The sequence below is a fragment of the Dromaius novaehollandiae genome, chromosome 19 (assembly GCF_036370855.1).
Source record: "Dromaius novaehollandiae isolate bDroNov1 chromosome 19, bDroNov1.hap1, whole genome shotgun sequence".
NCBI classification, from domain to species: domain Eukaryota; kingdom Metazoa; phylum Chordata; class Aves; order Casuariiformes; family Dromaiidae; genus Dromaius; species Dromaius novaehollandiae.
Genome location: NC_088116.1, coordinates 9,789,487 through 9,804,543, shown reverse-complemented (window position 1 = coordinate 9,804,543; position 15,057 = coordinate 9,789,487). Strand labels below are relative to the sequence as shown.

General features: G+C 46.9%; 1 protein-coding gene across 4 annotated transcripts in view; it reads right to left on the bottom strand.

Moving 5' to 3' along the window:
• The window catches only part of CLIP2 (CAP-Gly domain containing linker protein 2), an 88,599-nt gene that overhangs the window by 72,462 nt on the left and 1,080 nt on the right, over positions 1–15,057 (bottom strand). The gene's annotated exons all lie outside the window — the stretch shown is intronic.

Here is a 15,057-nt window from a genome sequence, read left to right as displayed (position 1 = left end):
GGGAGACAAATGGCAATCTGGAAATGAGAAACTTGGATCAGCCTGGTTACACTCCTACCTGTAAAGCCATTGAGCACCTTCCGCCCTCCCTCGTCCCCACTCCAGGTGATACATCTTGCCTAAGGCTAGTTTTGATTTTACACAGCAACTTGACTTCTGACTCTTCTCCAGAGAGCACACATCATGCTCCAACAGATCTCGCCCACCTCAAAAACCTTCAGGCTGAAGGTTTTTCTTCACAAGACGCCCTTACGCCTCCTTCGACGCACTTCATTGCCTGCTCCCACCTTTCAGTTACAGGGCTTGTTGCTGAATTTGGGCTAAAAAGGCTGGGGATGCCACTTCTTCCAGATAAAACACAATGGCTGGTTGAACCCACACCCGTGAGTCAGGCTCACATTAGGGGAAAAGGATAAAACAAGAGAAGAATTTTAAGCAGGGGTGGGAGGGAGAAGAAAAGAGATCTTACAGTTCTGCAGTCCTCTGATAGAGGGAGTCTCTTGATCCAGAGACTTGCAGCAAGAACCAAACTTTAGGAAGTCAATTGCTTTAGCCCGTTACTCCGTTTTGCTGCTTATCCACAAAGGGACAGCGACGCTCAGGTCATTCTCCCTCAGCCATCCGTTCTTCCCGAAGTTCAGCTGGCCGCACAGGTCACAGGACACGGTTCTGCTCCTTCTCAGGATGACCGCATTTTATTTTTAAGCAGAGAGAGAGAGAAATAGGAGGAACTGCACTGTGACTGCACAAAAATTTCTGCCAGAAACCTTTATGCAAATGCATTTGCTTTCAAGATACTGATGCTGAACAACAAATGAATGCCAAGGGCTGCTAATTAAGCTGCCCACCAAACCAGCAGCTTCTTTTATTCCAGCATACAATGACCATACATCGTGCACGGCCACACTCGCTAAAGGCCCCATGCCGCACACTAGATCCAAGGAACTTCCGAAGTGCCACCCCACATCACACCCAAATAGCCTGCGCCCACTACACGTTCATTCATTAAAAAGTCCAGTATGGGTTAATTCATGCGTCTGAAAAGGTTCATTTTGATCTCCAATAACTGCAGATGGATCAAAGCCTGGAAGTAGGGATGAGAGCCTTAGTGTCTATCTGCACACGCCTTATCCCACACAAGGAAACAAGAACGAACTCGAGTAAAGCTTCTCTACTACAAACATGGCTTGTTAGAAATACATACATAAAAGTAAGCATCTGGGCAACTATTAAAGTCGTTTGTACATGCTGCTAGGGCCAGGTATTCATAAAGCTTCTCCCCTGCCTCAACATAAAAATACAGGAGCAGGTTTTCAGGAAGCTCTGAGCGCTGGTCACGGAGCTCTTCCTAATTACACCATTAGGACATCTCCACCACCCAGAGCAGCACTGCCCACAGCTATCCAAGTCCCACATTAGCTCCCAAGTGGTGCAACTTCAGTGTTGCAGAAAGATCCTAGACCTGGGACACGGGCCAGTATCTCCACAGGGCACCGTCCTGCTGCATTAGAGATAACAACTTGTCCCGAGCTCCTGTACTGCACAGCTTTGATGTACCTTGAGCATCCCAACAGCCTCTATTAGCAGAGCCCTTCTGAAAAATCTGTCTCCAGCAGTAGATGCTGAACACACAAATATGTTGCTGCACGTAACAGATAAGAAACGCATAAGCTATTTTCTTTCTTATTTGCAATATCGTTTGCGCAAGCTATAAGCTACAGAAATTTGACCTTCTCCTGACAGTGCCAAAAAGAAAAAAAAGTTTCCATCTCACTCTGTAGATACTCTGGGGCCACCAGCTTGGATTATTTTGCTTTTCTTCCTCTTCCAAGATGACACACACCACAGAGATTTTCTAGATCTCTGCTAGATTCTTCCCACAGTCTTTTCATACCAGGATGAATGGTTCTGTGTGTTCCCACAACCAAGAAAAACATCCCAGGAATGCACAATATCACAGCCTGCTTAAAATGACCAAAACATACTGTTCTCTGTCTTTCCATCAGAGAGGGGGACAGCTGAATCAGAGTCACCTGGACAGGTTTACAGGCAAAGAAAAGGGTGAACAGTTCTCAACTAAGTACAGACGTAGCTCCAAAAAACAGCCTTGCACTAGGAGCAACGTATCTGGATACACAAAGTCTCCACAGCGCTGACCACGCATCAGAACAGCACACGAAGGCCAAAAGAGCAATTGGTGGTGCTTCCACTACTTCAAGTGGGACAGGGGAATGACACAAAACAGACTAGAAGCAAAAATCTTCACCAGTCTTGGCGACAAAGCTTATGTGCAAGTTTTTCTACTTCTGCCATCCCTCCTGTCCTCAACAGGGCACAAAGATACCTGCTTGCCACGTGGCATGCCATCCCGTTCTGGAGCGACAAAGCAGAAAAGAGACCAAACCGAACCCCTTCCCTACTCCCAAAAAAGAAACCCTCATGGGTATGTTACAATCTATGAATCTGTTCACCTCAACATACTGAGTGAAACATCTGCAGAACAAGAAATGGGTTTCCAGAGACCAGATTGAGTTGGCCTAATCCCAACCTATGCATAGCACTTCCTTCTTCGTGGATCCACATCTAAGAAATGTTTACTCAACATGAACTTCTAGGCACAGGGACTTCATTCTGAACGTGCACCTGAGCAGGATTAAGACTGGCTATATCTAAACAGTACTGTAAAAGTTGTTTTTATACAATATTGTGGGGGGAATCCTTATTAAAGTTAAGCACATAGACAAAAGTGTGTCAAACTTTAGGTTTTTAAAATTTTAAATCCACATTTAAGAAATTAATCAAAGATATTTTGAAGTTTATAGTCAGTCACGGGCACACCTGTTCAGGACCAGGGCCCAAAAGGAAAATAAAAGGTAAAGAAAAGTAGTTACCAGACTAAAGTCTGGTATCAAGGTCATCATGTTGCATGGAAGGTTAATGACAAAGACATCGCAGAGAAGCAGTAAAAACCAGGTGGGTTTTGTTTGTTTTGAGGGTTGTTTTTTTTTTTTTTTAAACACAATCTTGACTCATGCAAATAGTCACAGTGACTTCTAAGGCAAGTATTTGGGTAGGAAAAGGTTTCCACGCTCAAGTCTTCCTGTTTTTAAGTACTCCCACCTAAGATACTCTTTTGAGAAACTGTCTGCATCATTATTTAACAACAGCTTTCCTCGTGTGAATAATAAGGATGGAGAACAGTAGGTTTTAATACATGCCTTTATGGGAGCACATTTGCAACTGGGAAGGATGCAAAAAGTTTCCAAGTGGGGAAGATGTAAAGAGTTTCTGCCATTTTTAGGGCTATCATAAGAGCACGTGGTGGGGTCGCTGAGCCTGCTCGAAGACTCTGGCATTAATAATACGGGGAGCTTGAAAGGACCAGGCAGCCTGCGCAGCTGCTCTGACAGCGTAATAACAGCAATTCCATGTGCAGTACTGGAAGTGCATTTTACGCTTGCATGGTCATTCTCCATCCTCCACAAGAAAGGCAAACAACCCCAGGTGCTGCCATGACACGTGTCCTAAGTGCCTTGGACTTTCCTCAGCCACACATCCTCTGCGTGCATGTTCAAGGCAGGCAAACACGAATGGAGGAACCTGAGTCTCCATCCACGTTCAGGCTTTGCATTTGGGGAGAAGAGCACAGAGCCTTCAGCAGGTTTCTGCTTTTGATCCCCAAGCTTCTGTCATTCAAGAGTCTCTGGGACTCTAGAAAAGAGTGAACCCACCTAAGTACAATAAGCAGACGCAGATCCTGAGGACGATCCCTGCTGCCTACAAGAAACACAACTGCCCGGTCCTGCAGTTCTCTTAGGTGCACAGTGCTCCAAGCAGAATCTGCCAACTGAGAAGAGCATCGCTGCTCACAGACCTTCACCAGTCAGGCTCTGTAAGCGTCAGAGCTGACAACAATACCTTTAGCCTAATATATCCCCGAGAATAAATTACTAGAGCAGAATTTGGTCCACTGATAGCTGGAGAAGCTATCAGTGATGTATCTTGAGCTCACTTCAACAATAAGCCCAGAGAATAAAGGCAAAAAGCTTTCAGTACCTCCGGCCTAAAAGATAATGGTATTTTAAAGTTACATAAATCATTTCATTTCTTGCTTCTGAGCATTTTGGATGCATCCACTTCATTTTTTTAAGTATTGCTGCACCCTTGTTCTCCCTTTCAGAGAAAGTTGAGAATCTCACGAAATAAAGCTCCATCTCCTAAAGTCACGTGAGATACGACACCAAATATCCTGGGGAGCTGGGACAAAACAGAAGCTTGCATACTAAATTCACTAGGATGTGCTCAAGATGATTAGATTTTTGTCTGGGGCAGTTTGTGCTTTGCTCAGTTTAATGTATGGTCCTTTTCACTCTGTGTCAGCAGTCTAATATCACTATATTTAGCAATTGTAGCAGTGAAAAAGGTTCATTCAAAATTAAGATTTAGAAAACTCCTCTCCTGCAATCCATTTGATGGAGATGTCAGGCCATTAGATTTCTGTCATGGCTTAAGATACAAGATTCTAGATTGCTAAAAACAGAGCACACCGTGTTCACAAATATTTAAGACATCTAGTAAATGGTTTTATTCCATAAACTGAACAATAAACTACCATATATTTGTTTTCTTTTTCTTCATCGGTTCTACACATTGCTCAAAGAAACAGTAGTATTATAAGACGCACGTTAAATCAACGACATGCTAGGAAGATGCTACTGTGTGTCTTTGTCCCAAGATCAGTTTTCCCAGTGCTATTCCTATTTTAACATGTGCACCAGACACCAAGAGAACAGAGACCCCAGGTGAAACTGTGACCCTTTTAAAGTTGGCAGAGCTCTCACTAATCTCAAGAAAAAGCCAAAGAAAAATCCTAGCTGGGCCTTAATTACACTAATTTCAATGCAACAATCAATGAGGATCGTGAAAACCACAACACAACAAAATACTAAGAATGTGTTTCCCAGCTACAGTGTTCAAATATATATTACTGCCTAATTGCCAGCCTGTACTTGCTCATGGCACAATAATATTTTGTGCCCAACACTCATGACCCCAACAAGACTAGGCAGGCTGCAAAGCTGGGCTGGGGTCCTAAAAACAGCATTTTGCCTTGGAAGCAAAATCCAGAGACCAGACTCAAACTGTTCAGCGTGTTAGGAGAAAACACAGGAAACTAATCCAGTCAAAATAAAGATGGCAATCTGATCAAACCAAACCGCAGCTCTGCTGATGGAGAAAAAGCTAATGCCGAAAACAGAACAGTCATATCGGTCATTCCTTAAGACGCACCATGGGATCCAAGACAATCACACCATCACCGTCTCGCTTCTCTGATTAGTTATTCCTCCTCACAAGCGATCAAACTTATCTCTGAAGCACAATCAGATTAGGATTAAGTCCTTTTATTTAATCAAAGTATAGGGGAAATAAAAGATGCCCTTTCTCAATTAACGTCAGACCTCTCTAACATGAAAACATTTCCTTCTGCCAGAAAGAAAACAGGAGGCAGAACGTTTCAGGAGTGCAGGAAAGGAGTGCGTTACCTTTGATTACACATGGAAAAAGCAAGGGAATCCCAATATCTCCTGTCAACCAGAAGTTTTTCTCCATTGCAGTTGAAGGACTCACCAAGGTTGCTCATCCAACCCCAAAGCGTTGCTGTTACTAAGTAGTTTCACTTACATGTCAAAAATATTTTTAACCTCTCAAAAAAGCCTGTGTTTAGTCCTTCTTACACCAGTTTTGTAATAATTAGCACAGAACGCAAAGGGAAAGCCTAGAGGCCTTTTCTTTAAGCTTAATTTTTTTTTTAATCCAGTTCTAACCACTATGACAGACTAATCACCCTGTGATTTAGGTATAAAAAAGACTGTCGAAGGAAGAGGGTACAAAATCATCCCACTGCATTCTGTAACTAAAACCACAACACAAAACCCGAGGCAAAGTAGGAAAAAAACCAAAAGACATTCAAGAAATCATCATAAACAAACTGGGGAGTAATTACAGGCTTGTTGAAGAGCTCCCACTCCCCACGGTGGCAAAATGCCTGCCGAAGCCTGCAGATGACACTGCTACAAAGAGCACCAATTCTGTACTAACTGCAGAGCAAAACTACCCCTCTTTTGTGGGAGGAATGCTGCGGATGGTCTTGGAACTACACGCGTTTCCACTCCCTGGCACTAAGCCCTGGTGGCAGGAGACAGTGTCCCTGCAAGCAGAAATTTGGGCATGACACCAGGACTGTGCGGTCCACACGGGGGGGGGGGGGGGTATCAAGCACACCCAAAGGCTTCAGAAGTGCTGTTCTCCTGGGTCAGTTTAGCCTTGATCCATGAATTCCATGGGAAGGTTTCTATGCAATTCAAGGGGCTTTGACAAAATCCACATTTTTCCATTCACAGAAAACATTTGTTACTTGTCATAAGCAGTACCTAAAGCGGAGGGGGGGAAAAAACACCCACGATAGCAGGCAGAGCACAGGAAAAGCAATGATACATAAACACATTCCATTAAAATGACTTAGTATTTTGTCACAACTAATATACAAACAATTTCTGCAGTGAAACATAGGCTCCGCCATGCTATACGTTCTGCATGAGGCTGCAAAGAATTTGAACTGGTGCAATACCCTAATGCTGCACTAAATCAAGCGGTCAGAAAAGTTCACCCCAGCACATCATCTGCTCTTCACTGGAGCTCGGGTTTATGCACGGAGTTTGATTTGTGCACGCCTGTAGCCTACGCTCTGCCGTGGATTTGGCTTATGAAGCAGAACCGAGGCTCAGGTCTCTCCCACCCCAATTTCTTCCCCCTGTACAACCTGTACCCGCAATCAGGACCTCTCTACAACTGACGGCTGGCCTGCGGTGTAGCTGAAAGACTGGAGCCACAAAGGGCTGAAAACCAGAAACAGCAGAACTTGCTAGTTTCTCCTCTTCCTCTTTGCATATTTAAGGTTGTTTTGAATGTAGAAATTTTGATTTAATTTTCAGTGTGTGTCACAGCAGCCTTTCTGACAGCAGTGGAGTTGCAGCCCTTTAAATTTGGCCAAAAGAGAGCAAAGAAAACAGGAGTGGGACCCAGCCACTTCTGGTGGGACAGAAGACACTCACCTGAGGACGCACCGAGTTTGCCTTGACAGCTCCCCCCCACCGTGCTCCACTGATGCTGCTGGAGACCTATCCATTCCCACTCCCTTGGTGCACTGGGAAAAGACACTGTTGACGCAGTGAGCGTGACCCGGTCTGCTGCGGAGAGACTTGGCCATCGTGGCAGGAACAGGAGCAAACCCTTGCCCCAGGCCACCGGCACCGCAGGTGCAAGGGCTACTACAGAAACGCCCCCGGAAAAGCTGCAGCGAAAACAAGGTCATATAAGAGAAAACTGACCCTGTCTTCCTACGGGCTGCCGACACTTCAGACAGGGACGCAGGACAGGAAGGGCTTTCTCGAATCACCACCTGATGCAGCTCCTTTCTTTCGGCTAAGAAACTAAAAGCTTTTTTCTCCCCACTGTTCTGCACAGTGTTAGACTGGTTTGCTGGCTAGGAACCCCCCCACCAGTCACCAGCCCAGATTTATTCAGTCCTACCATCTGCCCACGTACCCACTCTGCCCTTCACTCAGTCTGGCTCTCTCCGGAGGTGTCTAGCCCCCAGGGAGAGCTTTGTCCTTTCTCCACCTTCACTACGCCGTGCTGAAGGAGCAAAGCTCCCAGTGTCCTCTCCGAGGAGAAACCCACCAACCCACGGTTCATCATCCCAGCAGCCTCTCTCCAAACCTGCATCAGTTGAATTCAGTCCGCTTTCAAACACGGACAACCCAAAATGCACACTGCACCCCAGGCGAGGTCCCACCAGGCCTTGGACGATCTGTGCCAGATACTATGAGTTCACTCCTTTCATTTCTTCATGCAAGGTAACTGTTCCCGAAACTTGAAAGAATAACTAACTTATCTCCACACTGACCCCCCAAAGCAGACTGAGATAGAGCAGGAGGCAACCCGGCAAGGAGGCACCACAGCGTCGTCTCCTTGCTGGAACGCAGCACTGGCAGCTGGGGCTCCCGCACACGGGTTAGGAACCTTTCTGCCACACAGAGTGAAGGTAAAGGTACTGACCTCGTGAGCGGAAGGGCGCGAGACCAGGCGAAGGACACCACTGGTACCTACCGAACCATCTGAGCGCACCAAACCAAAGGTGCTGAGGAGGAGCAAGGTCCCTCCTGCTCCTGAGCACTAAGGCACCATGTAAGCCCCAGTCCCCCTAAGCGCACTCCAGCATCCTGCTCTCCTCGGCTCCAGTGGCATCACCACGCTGGAGGCAGCTCTTCCCGGCAGCCCCCTCCCCTCCCCGGCTGATCCACCAGCCTGCACTCAGCCTCCCACACTGGGGCTGATGACCCCGGGGCCACGTGCTCCGTGACGGCTGCCTTCTTCCCGGGCTGTGACAAGGCTGCCAGTTCCTCACATCACAGCTCGCACATCTACACTACTCCCACCACAACCCGTGGTGGGGACAAAGAGGCCGGGAACCCAAGCAATTCGCCTTCAGCCAGCAAGCATTAGTTGCATACAGTTTTCTACTCTACCACCTGCAAGGCCACTACAAAGGCAGCCTAGGAAAGCTAGGAGGTCTGACAGCTCACAAGCTTGAAAGCACAAGAGGGAACAACTCTCTTACTCAGACTACACCCATAACAACCAAAAGCCATAACCATTTTGGCAAGTTGTATTAAATTGGTTTGGTTTTATCAGTCAACATTTTTACATTATCCCCTCTCGCTTTGTGCTTCCTCCTCTCATCCTCACCTTACGGTTTGCCTTCCGACTCTGGAGTCTTTGGAGGCACAAGCCATCATTTACCTAGCTCAAAACCTCTAGAGACTAATACAACATGAGCCACAGCAGCACCATACGATGGCTACCTCGTATACGATACAAGAGGAGGTTAGCAAACACGGTTTCTAGGGGATGAACAAAAACCACCATCCCACACAGTCAGATTGCAAAGTAGGTGTGGAGCCCGAACACGCTCACTGGCTCTGCCCGTGCTCCAGAGAGGCTTGTTTGGCTGGATAAGGCAAGAAAAGCTGTAACAGCAGGCAGGGACTGTGCACATCTGGGAAAGACTGGCAGTCCCAGCCTCCTTCACAAGCAACAGACTCTTTGCAAGAGCTGTACTGCTCCACAGCCTGTTTTTAATTACAATTTTCATCCATGAGCTACTGTGCCATTGGGAAGCACACATACAGCAGCTCTTAAAGCACCGATGCCGGCAGCCAAAAGGAACAGGTCTGGCTCGACTGAGCGCTGCTAAATTGCGATTTTACATTTCGTATCTCAGGAGACAAGAGTGGCGCTGACGGGGAGATCCCAGCCTGCCGGCAGGTAGGCAGGACAGATGGATCAACCCACCACACTCCTGAAGGCCCGAAGCACTACATGTTCTAGGCATATCTTTACAGTCACCACGTGTCCCTAGTTGTTCCTCTGCTTCTTACGTAAACGGGTTGTCTCTATACCACAAATGTTGTTAATCTACCCTCTATCGCACGCAAGACCACAATCATGATTTTGTAAGGAGACCAAGATATAATCTTAATTAGCCAAACAAGCACAGAGCAGTTACAAACAGCTTGAGTACATTATAACGCAGAGTGCTGGCACGATGTCTCTAAAGCAGACTGGTCCTTTTTTCAACCAAAAAGGAAGAACAAAAACTGTGCTGTCACCTCTCCTAACAAGAGCAATCTCTAAGCTCCAGCACCCTAAGGCAGAAGAGACCATAGCATTCCACAAACCTTAAGCACACGATCACCCAAAAACACCTGCTTGACTTTGGTGTTCCCATGTCAGTGCATTGGAAGTGCTCCCACCCCTTCCTCCTGTCTAGCCAATGTGCTTCAGGTGGGGAGGGATTCAGAGATAAAATGGGATGAAGCACTTGGAGATGCTTCAGAGGCATCGAGATTAAGCTTGCAGGAGGCATTGCTATTGCCAGTACCATTTACTGGAACATCTATACAAAAAGTCTTCCTATGGAACAGATTTAGCAAATTCAAAAAGCTACTTCATGGATCACAGTTAAAGCTTAAATGAATGGGCATGTTTTGCTTTATCTAGTTAACTTCTGCCTCACCAGCATATTCCGCACAAGCCTGCCCTTACAGCAGGCATCCGAGCAGCCTCTTTGCAAGAGGCCTCAGGTGGTCACACAACAGCTCTAGCTCTAACAGCCTGGTGGCCTTTGCTCCTTTGGAATATAACATATACACCAGTCTGCAAAAGCGAGAAATACAGACTGCTTTTCATACCTTGTTTCAAACGTGGACCTATTTTCTTATTCCAAATTTGGAGACTCAATGCCAGCTACTACTACTCCTCCAAAGACACAAGAGCAAGAACTGCCCCAATAAGGTTGTTTAATCTCGAATTCAGAGCCACCTCTTCCTAACAGCTTTGGCCAAGGTAGCTCCTACGGTGCTTCAAAGAATATGCCTAGGAGACACAACCCTGCAAAGAAGTATTACTCCATCTAATATTACACTCCTTGGACATCAGTAAGTTCTGGCAGCATGTGACTAAGTTCCCTTCAGCAGACGACAACATAAGTATACAAAATGCAGAAACATCCTTCTGTCATTCCAGGCTGAGAAATACTATTTGTGCCATATTGTCCATCATTAAATCTCCATTAGGAATGGCTAGTGGATTGATTATCAGCTAGAACATTCCCAACTTACCAGCTGGGAAATTCCAGAGAAATGAAAGTACTTATTCAAGGTTGCAGAATGACCTACTCCAGTTTGCATGGCAAGGAACTCAGTTATAAAACAAATAGCTAAATATAGCTAAGGAGCAGACTTTAATCACTAGGATAGGCTTCAGGTAGACGGCTGACAAGAGCCACTGACGTAGTATTACACACAATACGTTAGCTAAACATGAGGCCAAAAGCCCATTTAATACATCTCATGACCTAACTGCCTTTCCATCTCCTCCAGGAGAGGCCTCCTTTTCCAGGGAGGTTTATTCCCCAGCTGGGACAGGTTCTGCGTCCAGGGGCCACACTTGCAGGTCACAGCTGGGAGCATTTGCAAAGGATGGGAAAGTTCTGTGTGTTTCGACAGGCAGCTGCTTTTGGAGCCTGTCAGAATTACTGACAAACTTCCAAGCGCTAATTAGCGGACACAAAAGTTGTCAGAGCATGATGCAACAAATAAAGGGGAGAGATGAGTCAAAGGAGGAAAAAAAAGATTGCCCAAAGAAAGGCTTCTTAGTGATTATGCCAAAAGCTGCCGCGCTGGTTTGGATGTGTGGGGTTTTATTCCCTCTCCACCCCCCAAAAAAGACATGCTGCAGAAGAAGTTGTGCTGTTGTACCTGTCCGTTATTGAGAAAAGGAGCACGTACGAAGGTGTTTGATCGACAAAAACAAGAAGTGACAATGACAACGAACAAAACCATCAAGGGGAAGACACACACTCTGCAACTCTAACTACAACATTAGTGCAAACTCGGCTAGACTGTCCAGGGAGGCCGGAGAACCTCCCTCACTGACTAAACTATTGAGAAAAAAAGAATCCACACCAACCAACACACACAATCACCTTCAGACCTCTGTCCTGAATGACAGAGATGACGATGGACTTAACCCGGGGCAGACAGATGGACTAGGCTACCTCTTGAGATTTCTGCTACCCCAAGTTTTTGGGAGTTTCTTCAAGCGTTACCAACATCCGTACAGTCTTTACGACACTGTACGACTTATTTGCTCAAACAAGTTAGGATTAATTTAGACCAAGAGATCTGGCACGAGCCATACAATTCTATTTCTATTATCTTTTTTAAAGAAACTGTATGGAGGAGCACAGGAGAGGTATTAAAAAGCACCTAAGTTACAAGATCCAAAAACCCAACATCCACAGAGCTTTTCATTCACAGATCTCAAGGGAGGTCAGAATTGCAACACCCATTTCGTACTTGGCAGAAACAGAGAAGGAACCGATTTTCCCAAGATTCCTCAAAAATACAGTGGCAGAGATGAATGGTCACCCGACTCTGCCAGGCACCACTATCTCCCTTAATATACAGCACATCAAAGGACTTGGGAAGTCTTTCTGAAGTGTTTACTCTATAGACATACAGTATAAATAGTTTTTAAAATAATCAGTTGGCTTTCCCAGGCAAAAATGGAGTTATCAAGGGAACGAACCCCAGAGTTCAGAACATTAACACGCAAAACTACCTGAAGCTCCCTTTGCGCTTCGGCACAGCTAGCGCAGAAGGCAAGGCCACCCCTTCCCCAAAGGGGCCACTGTGGGCTGCACTGACGGTCAGGAGAGGGGGGCTCAGTCGCTGGCTCCGGCACACAGCCTACAGCGGGTCCTTCCCTGGTCTGAACCAGGTTTCCACAACCACTATCTCGGTGGGTAAGCACCGACATAATAAAAATAAATCCCTGGAATGAATGCACTGGGTAATTTCAGTGCTGCTTCAAGTCGACATCGTATTTGATTCCATCACAATGAAGTAAAAAAAGCCTTAGGCTGTGACAAGGAAACGTGACAATGCTCCGCTTCATCTCTTCACACATCTTTATTCGCTTGTGCTGTGTCTGAAACAATCGTGGCTATTTTCTAAACGCACTTTTACTCTTTTTCAAAGCGCTAACAAAAACAGGGTTGTTGCTTGGGAATTGTTTCCAAAGAAAGTCTGATGCAGAAATATCATCTTTTTTTTTAAATGGGGTTTCTTTTTTTCTCCTTTTTTTGTGCTCAGGGAAAGCAGTAAGTATCAATTTAAGGTGCCAGACTCAGAGTCACATGCAATGAAGTCATTTTTCCAGCGGTAGCTACAAGAAGAGCGAGTGCACACTAATAGAAGAGCAAGAAATTAAACGCAGCTACAAAGAAAGTGAATTTGATGCATCTGCTTATCCGAGTCCAACAAAACACAACACACAAACGTGGTACACGGAGTCTCCTCAACAGAGCACTGGGAAATGCTCCGAGAGCATGATCGTACTGCAGAAAAAGACTCCGTGCACTAACGCACCAGCAGACTCCTACGTTTCCCCGGCAGCATCGGCCACAAGGGCAGAGCCTTCGCGTGGGACAGAGGACGGCTGTGCGGAGGAGGCAGGTGGAGTAAGCCTCAAACACCGGGTCCACCTCCTTCCTCTAACCTGGACTTCTCGAGTGACCTTGGGCAGGTTTTCCATCTTTATCCAGTAACTTACCTTGCCTGATTTGGTTGTTTTAGGGGACTGACTAGTACAGCAAATCTCCAATCTTGCTTCAGTGTGACACTAACAGTAATATCAACCAAAGCGCTCTCCCAGGCAAACAAGACCTGAAATTCTACTGCAAATATCACGGGAACAGTGATAAAAGAACAACGGCCAGACGTTCTTGGCTGTCTTTAACTCAGCAATAGAGCAGCAGAAAAGGCAACGCAAGGTGCTTTCCTGCCCCTTTTCAGCACCTTCCTCAGTCGTTCTTGTGCTCAGACCCCTTGGAAGAAGGGGGTGGAAAACAGGTCACAAAAATATTTATAAAAAAAACAGATATCTCTATAAATACCCTCCAAGATAGCTGGTGTCTAACATGTAGGTTAGCAACAAGTCATGCTCAGGCCTGGCTGGCAGTGCCAGGGCTTTCCCAGGGCCTTAAAAGCGAGTATATAAACCTTGCCATGCACTGCACAGACTCTGTAGAGCGGTACCAACACCACGTGTCCAGGGGCTGGAACTTGCTTTATATATTGTCTCTTGTCCCTACCAGGCTGATGACAAAAGCCGAGGTTTATTGAGTTCCCCCTGAGCTTCATGGGCTGAAGAGACATTTTGATAAACTAAAAATAGCAGCCTCCCACACGAGGTAGAATCCATACCCTTATCCATTTTAAGCACCCAGTAACATAAGGGAAGAAGAAAGAAAAAACAAGCCAGGAACTGTTACTTACTGGAGTAAATTATGGCAGCCTCCAAGGCTAGAGGTGGCAAGAAGCCAAACAGAAGAGACACACACCCGCCCTCGGCCTCAGCAGATAATCCAGTCCATATTTATCTCAAGAGCATCCCTTGAAACGCACAGGTTTTTCCCTTAACTGAAGGCAGGCCCCACACGAGCGCTCCTGAGACCATAGCCCAGCTTCTCCCCGACGTGCCTGCAAGGCTGGTGTTTGCGTTTTAACCTGTGGCTTGCCCCAGAGCCGTGCCTTGGACGTCCCGTGCTCTTGGTGGCTGCTGGAGGCGCGGGGACACCTTTCGGGGACAACACAGCGGCCTGACGTAGACTCTCCTTCCTAGTCCTGGCAGGATCCGACAACAGGGAATTTCTCGAAACGCCAAATCACACACCCAAGCTTAAGAACGGGCCAGGCAGCGGCTCAGCGTTTTAAGCATCGCCTCTCCAGCCACGACGGGGTGGGACCGACCTGTGCCGAGCAGAGGGGCTCTCTCGGAGCGCTCCCGGGTTGAGGAATGCCACCGACCAGGCGACAGGGCAAAGGCTAAAGCCAACAAACCCAAATGGGCACCAAAACCATACTGGTCTGCACAGAGACCAATTTGTCTTAAAATGCAAGTCACCCTCTAGGAAGCCCTCCCAGCCGAGGGTGCCGGCTGGGCTAACGAAACTGCCCTCTCTCCCCAGCAGGACGGGTCTGAGCTGGGGTTTGCAGACCCACGAGACTGACGATCAGCAGAGCAGCAGCCCGTGCTGACACGGTGCTTTGTCTCCCCGCGGCTCCCAAACGCATCTCAGAGGTAACAACAACACGTGTCTCCGTTTCTGTCCCTGGGCTTCCCCGACGCTTCCCCAAACAGACCACTTGCTATTTTGTACCAGGAGGAGCGAGGGGCAGAGCTGCTCTCCCTGCCCTGCCACTCGCAGCCTGCAGCAGTGTGCGAACGCCAACAACCTGACCCGGCTGGGCCTTCCCCGGAAAGGCATCGCCTCGCTGCAGGCAAAACCACAAATCTTGGAGTACGCGGCTAACGTCGATATCCAGATTATTAAAGAACAAAAAGCCGGAGAGGAGGCTGAGCTCAGCG